The following is a 16,542-nucleotide window of genomic DNA, read 5'->3' as shown; positions in this document are numbered from 1 at the left end:
TCCCGTTAAAATTGTAAAATGTTTAAAATTTATCCCAATCGCTTCATTGTTTCAGTAGTTTTCGGGTAACAATGTTGTCAGGTAAGGAATCACCATTGGCAAAGCGGTAACTCAACACATCCATCAAGTTCAAACAACGTGAAATCAGTAGGGACCTACAAAAGTTAAATTAAACAATGTTGTCATAATCGGTTTGAATTGGCCCTAAATCGATTCACTTCAGAGCTGAACCGAGCCCCACTCAAAAACCACCCGTATCAGCCTCTCTTTTTTTGTATTTTTAAAATTCTTATTTATAATTGTTGAATTCAAAATATAAATTGACCGATTTGAGCCTGAATTGAACGCGTAGAAAATTAATGCTCTAACTATGCACCAACAAGTTAGTAGTTTGGTTTAAGGCCCACACTTATTTAGAGAAAAAAAAAGAAAGGTATTCCACCCTCTGACTTTTCTCAAACTTTTTTGAGGAAGCTGACTATTCTCAAACTTTTTTGAGGAAGCTGACTATTCTTAAACCCAAGAGAGACCTATTCTCTCTTTCTTTCTCAAAACACCCAAGAAAGAGACATATATGTGGGTGCAGAATTTCTAGTTGTACCTGAACTCGAACCCGTTAACTCATATACATGGGTGTATAATTTCAAGTCGTACCCGAACCTGAATTAGATTGGGTCAGGTTTGAGTCTTACTTTTAGACCCAATTCAGAATCGGGGTCTCAGAAGATCTGAAAAAAACCTGACCCAATTACACCCCTAAAGCACATGTTAACTTTGTAAGAATCTAGAGACAATGCAGACGTAGAACATAAAATGAAGTGTGAGAGGGTAAACTAGCTGAACAGACCGAACAGAGGGTGTTCAAGCTAGGCTCATTTCTTGTGTCGAGCTGAGTCAAACTTGAGCTCATGAAAAGCCCAAGTAAAACAAGATGAGCACGAGGAAGCTAATTTACAACAAAAAGAAAAATTGAAGTTAAAAACAATAAATATTAGACCCTAAACCTACTAAGCGAAGCTCAAATTAGCTTATTTATAAATTAAGTAAAACCTATAACACTACAACAAAGCAGTAGATTAACGACGACCACATTCCGTCGCTAATCCGTCGCTAACATGGTTAGCGACGGATTAGCGACAACGAGGCGATAGTATGCTTACGTCGCGAATATTTCGACGCTAACTGGCGACAGAATTATTCCGTCGCCAGGTCCGTCGCTAATTGCGACGGAATAAAGAGCGCTATATTCCGTCGCCAATCCGCCGGTACTAAACAGCGACCACGGCTCGGCGACGTATTTACTTTCGTCGCTAGATTTATATGAATAGTGACGGATGGTTCCGTCGCTAATCCGTCGCAAACACGAAAAAAAATTAAAAAAAAAATTATTTAAAAATTAAATACCGAGCAATTTCTATTTCCTGTACAATTTATATTTCCTGTAAATAAAAAACAAACCACACAAAAAATTTCATATAACAAGAATCTACAACAATTAATCGTTCCACCTTAAAATTAAAAAGTTTAATTATTTATAATTAAACAATTACAATTAGGAAACATAAAAAAAATAGAACTTCTTCAACACAGTCCTCTAATCATCGCCAAGATTTTGTGCGTCTTCTTGTTCATTGTCTTTATCTGTCCCTTCAGCTCCACTACGCTGATTATCGCTAGCAGCCTATACAAGAAAAGAACAGTCAGTATTGATAAACAAAATATAATGAAATAAATTACACACTATATGTGATTCTATCATGTGCTCATGTGTGATCTAAGGCAATAAAAAAACTCTATATGTGCTCTAAGGCAAACAAAAAGTTATATATATATATATATATATATATATATATATATATATGTGTGTGTGTGTGTGTGTGTGTGTGTGTGTGTGTGTGTGTGTGTGATTCTATCATGCTCATATGTGTGCTAAGGCAGTCAAAAAATTGAATATGTGATTATAGCATGTTCATATGTATTCTAAGGCATCTAGAAAAACTCTATATGTGATTCTACCATGCTCAGATGTGCTTTAAGGCAGGCAAAAAACTATATATGTGATTCGATCATGCTCGTATGTGTGCTAAGGTAGTCAAACAATTGAATATGTGAATATAGCATGCTCATATGTGCTCTAAGGCAGGCAAAGCAAAAAAATTTATATGTGATTCTATCATAAATGATATATAGCATGTTCATATGTGTTCTAAGGTAGTAAAAAAACTCTATATGTTATTATAGCATGCTCATATGTGCTCTAAGGCAGTCAAAAAACTGAATATGTGATTATAACATGCTCATATGTATTCTTAGGCAGTCAAAAAACTGAATATGTGATTATAGCATGCTCATATGTGTTCTAATGCAGTAAAAAAAACTTTATATGTGATTCTATCAAGCTCATATGTGTTCTTAGGCAGGCAAAAAAACGTTATATGTGATTATAGCATGCTCATATGTACTCTAATGCAATAAAAAAACTCTATATGTTATTATAGCATGCTCATATGTGCTCTAAGGCAGTCAAAAAACTGAATATGTGATTATAACATGCTCATATCTGTTCTTAGGCAGGCAAAAAGTTATATATGTGATTCGATTATGCTCATATGTGTTCTAAGGCAGACAAAAAACTGAATATGTGATTATACCTGAGAGGGACCTGGAATCGAAGATCCCCTATCTTCAACAATGGCCTTGATCTCATTTCGGAGAAAGGGGGCGACGGTGTATTGGAAGTAGTTATTCAGTGATTCATTAATGATCTGGCGTACATCATCACTGGAAAGAATAGTCGGCTGCTTGGAGCTTATGTTGGCGCAAGAAGTCGGTGAGCCGTAACTGGAAGAACCAATAACTGGTGAAGTGTTCACATTACTCCCAAACCCGAACACGCGACCTTTTTTGGGTTCACCTGCTGCAGTCACCCATGCTGTAGGATCAAATGATGGATGCTGAGTAGCGTCATCGCCATATCGCTCTACCATTTGTTGCTCATATGCCTCCTACAAAATAATGTTTAAAGTATTCATTAATAATTAATGATAACATTATGATAACTTGCATATATATTGCAATGATTATTAATAGAATTAATACATAGCGTTGTCGTTCTCGCCTTCTCTGATACGAAGACTCCCGTGGTCTTCCGTTTATGTGTTTCTACAAACACATCCTTATATGGTACACTGCCTCCTTTTTCTGCTTCCTGCGAAGTTAAATGACAAAAAATTTAGTACACAAGTTTGCAACAATACTTATAAAATTAATATTATATATTGATGAGTTACCATTTTCTTTAGGTGGCTCCCAAATGTCTTAGATCCACCTGTGTGTAGATGGGCTTCGGGCATCTTCGATCGATTTTGTGCAGTCTTCGCAGAGCGATTTCTAAATGCATCTCCCGCCCACTTATCACACATTCCATCCCAGTAATCTCTCCTGATAGTAATAAGACCACGGCTCTTCCATAGTAATGGATCATCTACTACGCCAGATGCTTTTTTTGCTGCAGTCTTCATAATGTGCAGCATGTCTGCAAATCAATTGGCAGCCACCTTCTGCCACACCTTCCTTGCATCATTTTCTTCCACCGTAGTTGCGAAGCGATTCGAAGCCTACAAATATTTTCAGAAAGTTAGTAGATATTGCTTAAATAAATTAAATATGAAACACATTAACTATGAGGAACAACTGTATACCATGAATGAGGACCACAATCTGTCTAACACCTCCTTTGGGTACTCTTTTCATTGAGCAACTGGTCCTGGTAGATGTTGAAGAAGTGAATTCCTAATCTCCCGTACTACTTCTTGTGGCTCAAACCTCGTGCTGCACATGAATTGTTACACAGTAAAATATCAATATAAATTATTTAAAAGATATGCAATAATTGAAAACAAAATACTTACGGTCGATTATCGATATACACTATTTGAATGAGTCTTCTTGTGCCAGCCTGAGAAGACCTTGTTTCCTGTGTTGGCTGTTGACTTGTGTGATCAACTGGTGTAGGTGGGTCATGTACAGGCGCAACATCATCTGTAAAAAAATACATTAGAAATTCTCAGAATGCGCATTTGAACTAATCAAGCATCTAATTAGTTATATGATATACCTATCACAGGAGCCCGTGAAGATGAAGGTTGAGCCTGACTACTACTGGATGAGCGACCACTATAACCTCCATGAACCATATTCTAACAAATAACATATGTCATACAATACATTCAAATAATTCACATCAAGTATTACAATGCATTCAAGTCATTCACATCAAGCATTGCAATGCATTCAAATAATTCAAATCATTCACATAAAGTATTGCACTAATTCAAATACTTATATTACAGAGCCATGTATCCACATATAGAACATAAAATGATTTATAATTGAGTTGCATATACATATACTTACTCGATGTATGGGTCGATCGCTGAGCAATTAAAAAGAATATATATGTGTGCTGCATCTTGCTCTCGATCTGTCAATAGCCTTGATCGACAACTACCAAATGCATGCCCAAGTGGTTGAAATATCGACAGCTTGTCAGCTACAGTTACTTGTTCTCCATCATCGTTACGGGGCAGGCATGTGTAACGTGTTGGAATATGAGGTTCGAAGTACATAGATGAGAAATTTGAAATCTCTTCTAAAGTGTACGCCTCACAAATAGAGCCTTCTACTCTGGCTTTATTACGAACCTTTTTTTTAGATCGAACATGCATCTGACAAGAATATACATTTCAAATTTTAAATATCTGTCATTAAAGAGACAAATATAAAAAAACATAGACCTTTCAAATGGGTACATCCATCGATATTGCACAGGGTCACCAACCCTTAGTTCATATGGCAGATGTATGATCAAATGTTCCATAACATCGAAAAATGCTGGCGGAAATATATTTTCTAGCAGACAAACAGTGGTGATGATAGAGTCCTCGAGATTCTTTACATCTGATACAACGACCTCCGATGCGCACAATGTTCTGAAAAATCCGGTCAACTCAGACAATACCCCCCATATAGGTTTGTCTAACATATCATGGAATGCTAGGGGTATCAATCGTTGCATAAAGATATGACAATCATGGCTCTTCAACCCATATAACTGTCCATCGTCAATCTTCACAGCCCGAGCAATGTTAGAGACATATCCATCTGGAAATCTCAGTTGTCTCAACCATTGACATACATGTTTTATTTGATCTGGTCCGAGCACGTACTTCGCCTTTGGTTTTAGTACTTTGCCATTATACTCTTTGAGTTTCAATTCTGGTCTTTTACATATTAATTTTAAATTCATACGGGCCTTCGGATTATCCTTCATTTTTCCTTTAATATTCATTACTGTATTGAACACATTATAAAACACATTTTTCTCTGCATGCATCATATCCAAATTATGTCGTATCAATAGGGTCGACCAATACGGTAGTTCCCAAAAAATAGATTTCTTCGTCCAATTGTGATCCTTTCCAAATCCACGGAAGGGTGTAGGACTGCGGGCATCTGTTAATACATCTGGAAAGTATCGCAATCTTCTTAGAATCTCTATGCCGGACAATCTTGAGGATGGACCTTCCGTTTTAGTTGTGCCTGCTTTAAATGCATTTTTTTGACGTCGGAACAAATGATCGCTGGGTAAAAATCGACGATGGCACTCAAACCAGTAAGGTTTCCTTCTGATCATGCATATAATTCAGGGTTTATTAACATTAAAATATGCATGATTTCATAAAATAATGTTTCAAAAACCCAATTTTATGTTAGTTTTCGAGTAAATGTGCTAAAATGATTTAAAAATAGAAAATGCATGAAAAATAGTTTTATTTTACATTTTTATACATATTTTAGTTTTTCTATAATCATAGTAGTTTAGTTTTAGTTTTTTTTAAATAAAATAAAAAAATAATAGAGAAAAATATTTTTTTCATTTTAAGTGTTTGTTTTTTTTAAAAAAGAGAAAAAAATTTAGAATAGTTTTTTTTTTTAGTTCTTCATAAATAAGTTTTGTTTTTAAATCTTTGAAAATTTTATATAGTTTTTGATTTTTGAAAATTGCAAAAATAAACACAAACCGGTTCACCCGGTTTGCTTTTAAAAAAAAATAAACAAACAAACCAGCTTGAACCGGTTTGCATTTGTTTCAAACCGGTTCTAGCCGGTTCGTTACTTTTAAAAACCCCCAAAATCGTAAAAATTAGGCGCCTCCCCCTTTACGCCTGAACCAATTCCCTTTCCCATCTTTCCCTCTCTTCCCTTTCTTCTCACCCATTTCCATTGTCGGATTCCTCTTTACCCCTTTCTTCTTCCTCTATTTCTTCCTCCTCCTTATCTTCTTCTTTAATCCGGCGGTGGATAAACTTCCTTCCGGCGACGGCAGCAGTGGTGGAGGTCGCCAGCTTCTTCCCTCAGGTTCATTTACGGTGAGTGCTGAGTTCTTCTTTCTCTTCTTCTTCTTCTTCTTCTTCTTCTTCTTCAGAACTTCCTCTTCTTTTTCATCTCTGTTTCTTCATCCGTTTCTTCTTCTGCAGTTTTTTTTTCTTTTTCCACTTTTTCTTCCGATCTCTTCTTCTTCTTCTTCCTTCGATTTCTTCTTCTTCTTTTTCAAATCTTCTTCTTCTTCTTTTTCTTCTTTGTTTTTTTTTATCGATCATCTATTTGTTGTGTCCTGTTTCTGAAAATCGAAAAAAAATAAATAAAATGTAATTCACATTCCGTTTTACATTCTTCCATGTGATTGTCTGTTTGATTTTTGTGTTTCTGCTATAGCTTATGTTAGATCGATTTTAATTTTTGTTCTGCAATTCATTTTTGTTGTTTTCTTTTATTCAATTTACATTTTTTTGCTTTCAATTCAAGTGCTATCGTTAATTGTTTTTTTTAGTTTCTGTAATTTTTTTTTCTGTTTCCATTTCAGCAAATTCTTGTTGATTTCTTAACTTTGAATTTCTGTGTTGTTAAATAGGTTCTAATCTCCTGTTTTTAGTTTAATTTTCCTGTTTTCTCATAATGTCATTTTCTGTTTTTTTGTTGTTAAGCATTCGTTCCATTATTTTTTTCTTTTCTGCAAATTTTTTTTGTCATTAATTGATTTTTTATTTTTCAGTTGTTTTCCTGTGTTGCTGTCCTGAATTTTTAGTTTTGTATTTTCTGATTTTTTTAATGATTTCTTTTGTTTGTTTTATAGTATTGCTTTCTTGTTTTCATTTGATTGAATTTCATGTTTTTAATTGATTGTATTTCCTGTTTGTCAATACCGAATTTGTGTCTATTTCGTTTCTTGTAGTTGTATGTTTTGTACTTTCATGTTTTCAACATAATTAGTTGCTTAGCTTCTGTAATTTGTTTGTTTGTTTTTGTTCATTTTGAGATTCTTGTTTGATTCAATTCTGTAATAAATTCTGTGTAAATTCCTGTTGTTCATTAGTTCTTTATTATCTTAGTTGTTTTCTTTTAAGTCATTTCATGTTTGCTTTTATTCTTGTAGCAGTCATTTTCTAATTCCTTGTCTAGTATACATGTTATTTCTTCTATAGCTCTGGTACTGCTCGTGTTCCTTTGAATTGTGCAGGATAGCACAGGAGTGGAGCGAAAGCGATTGCGTGACACGAAGTACGAAGAATAAAGTCTTTTTACTTTTTAGTTTAGATTTAGGAATTTAAGTGGGTTTGTAAATATTGCACTTTACGCCCTCTGCGAAGGGTATTCATTTGTTGTAATAGTTAGTTGTTTTTACTTTTCTGAACATTTTATATTTCAATAATTCGGCAATAAAGAATAGTTTAGACTTGTTTGTTTGAATACAACATATTCCCGTTCCCTGAGTTCGACCCGGTCTCATCCACTAGTGAGAACCGGTTTTTATTATTTGATGTCTGGTTTTCACATGTTTTTCATATAAAAATCTTTTCAAAATTACAACGATTTAAAAGAAGACATCAAATTTTTGGCGCCGTTGCCGGGGAACGGCGTAATATTAGTATTCACTTTATTACCTAGTGTTTGTGTTGCATTTAGGTTTAGAACCACGTATGTGCATATCTTAGAGACGAGCTTACTTTTCTGCACAGCCCACCTATTAGGATTCCTTTAGAGGTGACTGTGTACGATTGGTACCGTACACATAGATTTCATATTTCTTATGCATAATCTCTGTTATGTGTAACTGCGTGGTGTTTGTTTAGTTTTTGTTGTTTTTAGTTTACTCGCTTTGTGGTTTGCGTGGTTTGGCCGCTTAGTGCGTTAGTTAGGTAGAAAACCCAAAGTTAGGACGTGTGCTACACCAGTCTACTCCAAGGTGTACGCAATGGCTGACGATCATCAATTGATCCGTCCTTTGAGGGAGTACTTCATGCCAAATACGTATACTCCCACCTCCTGCATCACGAGACGTGATGTAGGAGCGAGCCATTTTGAGATTAAGGCCAGTGTGATTCAAATGTTACCCTCGTTTTATGGCCTTAGTAATGAGGACCCATATCGTCATCTCGACGAATTCCTTGAGATTTGCTCGACTGTGCGAATCAATAATTTTGGAGACAATGCTATGCGGTTGACTTTGTTTCCGTTTTCTCTCAAAGATAAAGCCAAGCACTGGCTAAAATCTCTTGAGACGGTTCGTATTACTACTTGGGAAGGAATGCAAAGAGAATTTTTAAAAAAATATTTCCCAATTGGTAAGACGAACCAGTTTCGTAAAGCTATAACCAGTTTTTCTCAAATTGAGGGAGAACAGTTTCACGAGTCTTGGGAGAGATTGAAAGATCTTCTCCGCAAGTGTCCCCATCACCAGGTGCCTCGTTGGCAGTTGGTGCAGTATTTTTATGACGGGCTTACTGAGAAGCATCGTCAATTGGTTGATTCGTCTTGTGGGGGCACTTTTATGCTCAAGAGTGAGGACGAGGCGTGGTCTCTATTCGAGACCTTGAGTGAAAACACGATGCATCATAATTTGTCTTCACGGCTCGATAGGACTACATCTCTGCCTAGTGGTCCTAGGAAAGTTGGGATTTCCGAAGTAGGGTCTGAGTTAAAATTGCGTACCAAGGTTGACCAGTTGACTAGAAAGTTAGATCAATTCCTAGCCAATTCTTCGAGAAGTCCAGTCGAAAGAGTGTGCGAGCTATGTGCTAGCCCTGCACACTGTGTTGCGGATTGTCCGGCAGCACCATTATATCCTGAATTCGTTCAGGAGCAGGTGAATGCTGCCCAAGGTTTCGCTAAACCCATGCCCGATTCATTTACATCATCATATATCCCAGGTTGGCGAAACCAGTTTATTTCCCCATCCCATCAGCCCTCCCAGACACAGTATAGACCCAGTAACCCTTCACAAGGTTACTCGCATCCTATATTTCCACAGGTTCATCCCCAGTATTGTCTACCTTCACCTCAGGAGCCCATTCCAAGTTCATCATTTCAAGAGAAGATGTTAGAAGCCTTTTCTGATATCAAGGCCACTCTTTGTTCCCATACGCAGTCAATAGCCAAGCTAGAGACTCAAATGAGACAGTTAGCTCAGACATTGATTAGGCAAAACCAGGGGAACCTTCATAGTCAGCCTGTTGTCTCAAAGGGAGAGGATTCCATGTCATTTGACTTGCAACCCACTGATTCACATCATGAGCAAGTCAAATCTGTTACATCCCTTCAGTATGGGAAGGCATGTCACTCCACTCAGGAATCGACTCATGAACCTCGTATCATTTCTACTGGCGAGTCGATCTCCATGATACCTTAACAGAAGGGGCCTTACTCACAGCATACATTTTCATCATATAAAGCCCCATTTTCTCAGCCTTTAGGATCACCAATCGTTTTGAGTAAGCAAGAGGTGCAGATGCAGAAGGTGCTTGACCAAATCAAGCCTGATCATATTCACCACTTGAATGAAGTTGCATTCATTGATAGTCGGTCGGTCCTGGACTCTCATTTCTTGACCCGTCTCTCAGATGAGACTAATCTCTGTTCTTCACGTCGAGAGAGTCATGATACTACATTTGGAGGTAGAAGGGATGGAAACACAGTGCGTAGTGTCACAGATGACACTCTTTTCTACATAGAACCCGGTTGAGTCTGACTTCATGTCCATTGATCTCATGGACGATGAAGGTTTTTCCAGGGATCCGTCTGGCTGGGGACGTGAAACTTAGCGCTTTATGGGAGGCAACCCATATCTTGTATATTATTAGATTTGCTTAGAATTTATAGATTTTATTTTGTTTTTACTTTTTCATGAGTTTTTCATGTTGTTTTTGTTTCATTCATGGTTTCATATTTTGTCATGTATGTATTGCATTCATTACATTCATTACATTAATAGAACGTGCATTTTTAATTCATGTCAGGTCATTCTACTCTTTTCCCTCATTTATTTTCTCTCATGTGCATTCACTTAGTTTCATATAAGCATGGGGGAGTGCCACTGGGACAGTGTCATTCAAGCATGGGGGAGGGTGTAGAATGCACACCTTGATATTTCTGTTTACGTTCTTACACATGTTTACACATCTCTCATGAAAAGTAGATTTTTAAAGAAAGAGTTTAAACTTATATGAATGTTATTTCAAATCTGATGTTTTTAGAGGATTTTTAAGCCCCACGAAAAAAAAAATTCTGACATAGATCTAAAAATTATGGTTGTTTATGCGGATTTCGAGGAAATGATGATAGATACATGTTAAAGTTTATTTTGAATCATAAATATGAATATGCACAGTGCTATTTTTGAAAAACTAAGCAAATGAACAAAAGTGTAAACAAATGAGCTCAAAAGAAAAAAATATAGCATGTGTTAGGTTGTTTGGATAATTCCACAATCCGTAGTAGATGGAATTTAGATGTAAGTTGAAACTTTTAATTCCATTTTCGGAAAGGAGAGTGGAAAACTTCATGATCCTAAGTAACTGAGAATAGATACAAGTTGAAATATTTGACTCTCAAGTTATAAAGGTGAACAAAGGAAGTCACTTTTATATCTTAGTTGATATCTTTTGGTATGCATTGAAAAAGTATAGAAGATATTGACATTGCACAAGGCATAAAAGCAGACCACACGCAAGCTATAAGAGAAAAATAAGTGCGCAAAAAGAAAAAGCGTGAAAAAAAAGAAAGGAAAGAGCTTAAAAAAAAAGAAAAGTTCAATGCTTAGAAGTGTGATTGAGAAAACCTGTGTAGAAAACATATGAGTGAGGATAAGTAAATAATAATATGTTTTTATTGGATTTTCTAAGAATAAAACATAAATAATTGTGATTTTTAGAAAAGTGAAAGAAATTCTTTTTCTGTGGTGGTACATAAAAGACTCTAATTATATTTTGATTTTGAAATAACAGGAAATATTTGTGAAAATCAAGTCTTTGATTACCTACTGATTGTGAGGGTGTGTAATATTATGCATACATGACAGAGATGTTTGTGAGTAGCATCACTGCAAACCCTCACGAGACCTTACTCGTCCACTGGGGTAACCCAGGGGTTGAAAGGGCTTGTTGCATGAGCTAAATGCAACCGTGATTCCTACGAAAGTGAGTTAGGTGATAGTTTGATTTCTTGCATTTTTCTAGTTTGCTCGAGGACTAGCAAAACATAAGCATGGGGGTATTTGATCATGCATATAATTCAGGGTTTATTAACATTAAAATATGCATGATTTCATAAAATAATGTTTCAAAAACCCAATTTTATGTTAGTTTTCGAGTAAATGTGCTAAAATGATTTAAAAATAGAAAATGCATGAAAAATAGTTTTATTTTACATTTTTATACATATTTTAGTTTTTCTATAATCATAGTAGTTTAGTTTTAGTTTTTTTTAAATAAAATAAAAAAATAATAGAGCAAAATATTTTTTTCATTTTAAGTGTTTGTTTTTTTTTAAAAAGAGAAAAAAATTTAGAATAGTTTTTTTTTTTTAGTTCTTCATAAATAAGTTTTGTTTTTAAATCTTTGAAAATTTTATATAGTTTTTGATTTTTGAAAATTGCAAAAATAAACACAAACCGGTTCACCCGGTTTGCTTTTAAAAAATAAATAAATAAACAAACCGGCTTGAACCGGTTTGCATTTGTTTCAAACCGGTTCTAGCCGGTTCGTTACTTTTAAAAACCCCCAAAATCGTAAAAATTAGGCGCCTCCCCCTTTACGCCTGAACCAATTCCCTTTCCCATCTATCCCTCTCTTCCCTTTCTTCTCACCCATTTCCATTGCTGGATTCCCCTTTACCCCTTTCTTCTTCCTCTATTTCTTCTTCCTCCTTATCTTCTTCTTTAATCCGGCGGTGGATAAACTTCCTTCCGGCGACGGCAGCGGTGGTGGAGGTCGCCAGCTTCTTCCCTCAGGTTCATTTACGGTGAGTGCTGAGTTCTTCTTTCTCTTCATCTTCTTCTTCTTCTTCTTCTTCTTCTTCTTCTTCTTCAGAACTTTCTCTTCTTTTTCATCTCTGTTTCTTCATCCGTTTCTTCTTCTGCAGTTTTTTTTTCTTTTTCCACTTTTTCTTCCGATCTCTTCTTCTTCTTCTTCCTTCGATTTCTTCTTCTTCTTCTTCTTTTTCTTCTTTTTCTTCTTTGTTTTTTTTTATCGATCATCTATTTGTTGTGTCCTGTTTCTGAAAATCGAAAAAAAAAATAAAATGTAATTCACATTCCGTTTTACATTCTTCCATGCGATTGTCTGTTTGATTTTTGTGTTTCTGCTATAGCTTATGTTAGATCGATTTTAATTTCTGTTCTGCAATTCATTTTTGTTGTTTTCTTTTATTCAATTTACATTTTTTTGCTTTCAATTCAAGTGCTATCGTTAATTGTTTTTTTTAGTTTCTGTAAAATTTTTTTCTATTTCCATTTCAGCAAATTCTTGTTGATTTCTTAACTTTGAATTCCTGTGTTGTTAAATAGGTTCTAATCTCCTGTTTTTAGTTTAATTTTCCTGTTTTCTCATAATGTCATTTTTTGTTTTTTTGTTGTTAAGCATTCGTTCCATTATTTTTTTCTTTTCTGCAAATTTTTTTTGTCATTAATTGATTTTTTATTTTTCAGTTGTTTTCCTGTGTTGCTGTCCTGAATTTTTAGTTTTGTATTTTCTGATTTTTTTTAATGATTTATTTTGTTTGTTTTATAGTATTGCTTTCTTGTTTTCATTTGATTGAATTTCATGTTTTTAATTGATTGTATTTCCTGTTTGTCAATACCGAATTTGTGTCTATTTCGTTTCTTGTAGTTGTATGTTTTGTACTTTCATGTTTTCAACATAATTAGTTGCTTAGCTTCTGTAATTTGTTTTGTTTGTTTTTGTTCATTTTGAGATTCTTGTTTGATTCAATTCTGTAATAAATTCTGTGTAAATTCCTGTTGTTCATTAGTTCTTTATTATCTTAGTTGTTTTCTTTTAAGTCATTTCATGTTTGCTTTTATTCTTGTAGCAGTCATTTTCTAATTCCTTGTCTAGTATACATGTTATTTCTTCTATAGCTCTGGTACTGCTCGTGTTCCTTTGAATTGTGCAGGATAGCACAGGAGTGGAGCGGAAGCGATTGCGTGACACGAAGTACGAAGAATAAAGTCTTTTTACTTTTTAGTTTAGATTTAGGAATTTAAGTGGGTTTGTAAATATTGCACTTTACGCCCTCTGCGAAGGGTATTCATTTGTTGTAATAGTTAGTTGTTTTTACTTTTCTGAACATTTTATATTTCAATAATTCGGCAATAAAGAATAGTTTAGACTTGTTTGTTTGAATACAACATATTCCCGTTCCCTGAGTTCGACCCGGTCTCATCCACTAGTGAGAACCGGTTTTTATTATTTGATGTCTGGTTTTCACATGTTTTTCATATAAAAATCTTTTCAAAATTACAACGATTTAAAAGAAGACATCACCTTCCATGACTCAATCTAAAAACTTTGGAATCCTCCATGCAGTACGGACAAGCCAACCTCCCATGTGTGCTCCAACCAGATAACATACCATATGCAGGGAAGTCACTGATTGTCCATAGAACAACGGCCTTCATGTTGAAATTTTGTTTTTTGTGGGCATCGTACGTGGTAACACCGTTATTCCATAGTACTTTTAGTTCATCAATCAATGGCCTTAGATATACATCAAGATTTTGTCCAGGTGAGGTCGGACCAGGGATCAACAGAGACAAGAAAAGATTTGGACGTTTTATACACAAGATTGGTGGAAGGTTGTATGGAGTTACAAATACTGGCCAGCATGAGTATGGAGTTGATCTACCCCCAAATGGATTAAATCCATCTGTACATAGACCGAGTCTAACATTTCGCACTTCCATTGCGAAGTTCTGATGAGTACGATCAAAGTGCTTCCAAGCTTCAGCGTCAACAGGATGCGTGATCTTGTTTTCATCGTGTCGAACTTTATTTGCATGTCATCTCATGTGTTTAGCTGTCCTTGAAGACATATACAATCGCTGCAATCTAGGAGTGATAGGAAAGTAGCGGAGCGACTTATATGAAACTTCCTTTGATCTCGTGCTACCATTGTCTCTTGTCTTTGGCTTGAACCGAGGATGCCCACATGACGGGCATGATATTTTGTTTTCCTGCTCCTTGAAATACAACATGCAGTGATTTGGACAAGCATCAATCTTTTTGTAACCCATACCTAAAGCGTTGACCATAACTTTCGCACGATAGAAATTTTGTGGCAATTTCTCATCTTTGGGCAACATACTCTTCACAATCATGCACAAACGGTCAAAACATGATTGACTCAAATTATACTCGGACTTCAAATTCATTAGTTGAAGAACTGCAGACAAGATAGTGTGACTCTCACAACCGTTCCAAAGTGGCTCATCAGCATCTCTAAGTAAATCATAAAATCTACTAGCTGCATCATTTGATGATTCTTCATCTACGACAGTTCTTACATCACTAGAACTCATAGCAGAACCCAGTTCTGTTCCTGCGGCATCAAATATCAAATTCGTATATGGATTATCATGCACCACATTCACACGTGCATCAAAATCGTTTCTAAATTCTTCTCCATGAAACGTCCAGTTCTGATAATCACTCACAAAACCTTTCCTGTATAGGTGATGTCTAACGCCATGAGGTTCTACAAATCGATTATTCATACAAATCTTGCAGGGACACCTAATCCGACCTGTGGGATCTACTGTACTGACACTTGCCGTTGCAAATTCAATAAAACTGTCAACACCATCCATATATTCATGCGATAACTCATTGTCCACTATCCTACGGTACATCCATTCACGGTTTGCAGTCATTTTGTCGTATGATGTTACGAATAGTATCCTAACCAGTTAAAAGAGAACCATCAGAATGCTATGATGAAGAAAATATCAAATTTATCATGCAATATATGATGTCATACAATCACAAGAATTATGATGCATGCATTGATAACTTAATATTTTCATGTGCAAACTATTCATGACACGATACATTCATTTGAAGCATGCTTTCAGTATACAATTTCACATGGAAGACATAATCAAATTGAAAGTAACTACATGTAAGCATGAATACAATCACATCAAACATTGCAATACATCGAAATAATTCATATCAAACAAATGTCAAACATGTACCTGCAGCAAACACACTTCAATATCCCACTAACTACTACCATGCCTAGCATGGACTCCGTACTCCAAAAATAAGAACACTTCTATATTCATACATTAAAATCATGCTCAGCATGATCTCCGAACTCCAACAAAGCAGTCCTAGATATCAACAACTAAGTGAGTGTGTGAACAATAAAGTGTTACATTCAATAAATTAAATAACATGTGATGCGTTTGCATCACTTACTCACCACGGGTATTTACCCGATTTGCATTGCTTTTGTCACTTACTTACCACGGGTGGTGGAGCACAAGCGAGTTCCGTTGAGAAATCTGCAAAAAACACTGTGTTAAAATGAATATTGAAGCTAATTAGGGAAACACAAACACTTATGCAATGCAAAAAACAACTAAACTGATGATGATATATCTAATGATGAAATAAAGTGTGCAAGTAATGTATTGTAATGAATATTGAAGCAAATTAGGGAAACACAAACACTTATGCAAAGGAAGCAAAAAGACTAAACAAAACTTTTACAAGAATGAAAAACTAAAAGATTAACAAAAATTAGCAGAACAAGAAATGCAGACAAGGAATTATCTAAACATGAAATGCAATGATGAAAAGCAAACACAGAAAAATGAAACAAGAAAATAACGAGAAAAACACAATTGGAAATTGAAATACAGGAAAACAGAAAAACGAACTTGCAATACAGAGAAGAGGGGTGTGGTCAGACAACTGATCTGTAATTTTCTCATTCCATTAACCTGATGTTGCCATGGAAGTACTGGATGAGTGAGGTTTTCACGAGAAACCCACCACTTATGCACCGGTAATTCATTTCCTTGAGAAATCCTGCCCTTCCTAATCACTTATCATGTACCCTTACATCATTATCTACCATATGTTCAACCCACATTTTCGTTCTGATTGCCATCCAGATAGCAACAAATAAAGGAGGGCAGAG

At 35.5% G+C, this 16,542-nt stretch overlaps 1 long non-coding RNA gene across 2 annotated transcripts; it reads right to left on the bottom strand.

Annotated features, from left to right (window-relative positions):
• Nucleotides 1–1,489: 1,489 nt before the first annotated feature.
• On the bottom strand, nt 1,490–15,861 carry LOC149827176 (uncharacterized). 2 transcript variants are annotated; one of them, XR_016434859.1, is made up of 2 exons: nt 15,820–15,861; nt 1,490–1,681 (listed from the first exon to the last, which is right to left on the bottom strand). It is a non-coding gene; the product is annotated as an uncharacterized LOC149827176 (long non-coding RNA). The 2 variants fall into 2 exon arrangements; XR_016434860.1 differs by lacking the exon at nt 15,820–15,861 and adding an exon at nt 2,652–2,688.
• Between the last annotated feature and the right edge of the window lie 681 nt (nt 15,862–16,542).

The sequence above is a fragment of the Nuphar pumila genome, chromosome 10 (genome assembly GCF_984573655.1).
Source record: "Nuphar pumila chromosome 10, dmNupPumi1.hap1.1, whole genome shotgun sequence".
Taxonomy (NCBI): domain Eukaryota; kingdom Viridiplantae; phylum Streptophyta; class Magnoliopsida; order Nymphaeales; family Nymphaeaceae; genus Nuphar; species Nuphar pumila.
Note: the sequence above shows the minus strand (reverse complement) of the source record. Positions and strands in the feature narration are given on the sequence as shown.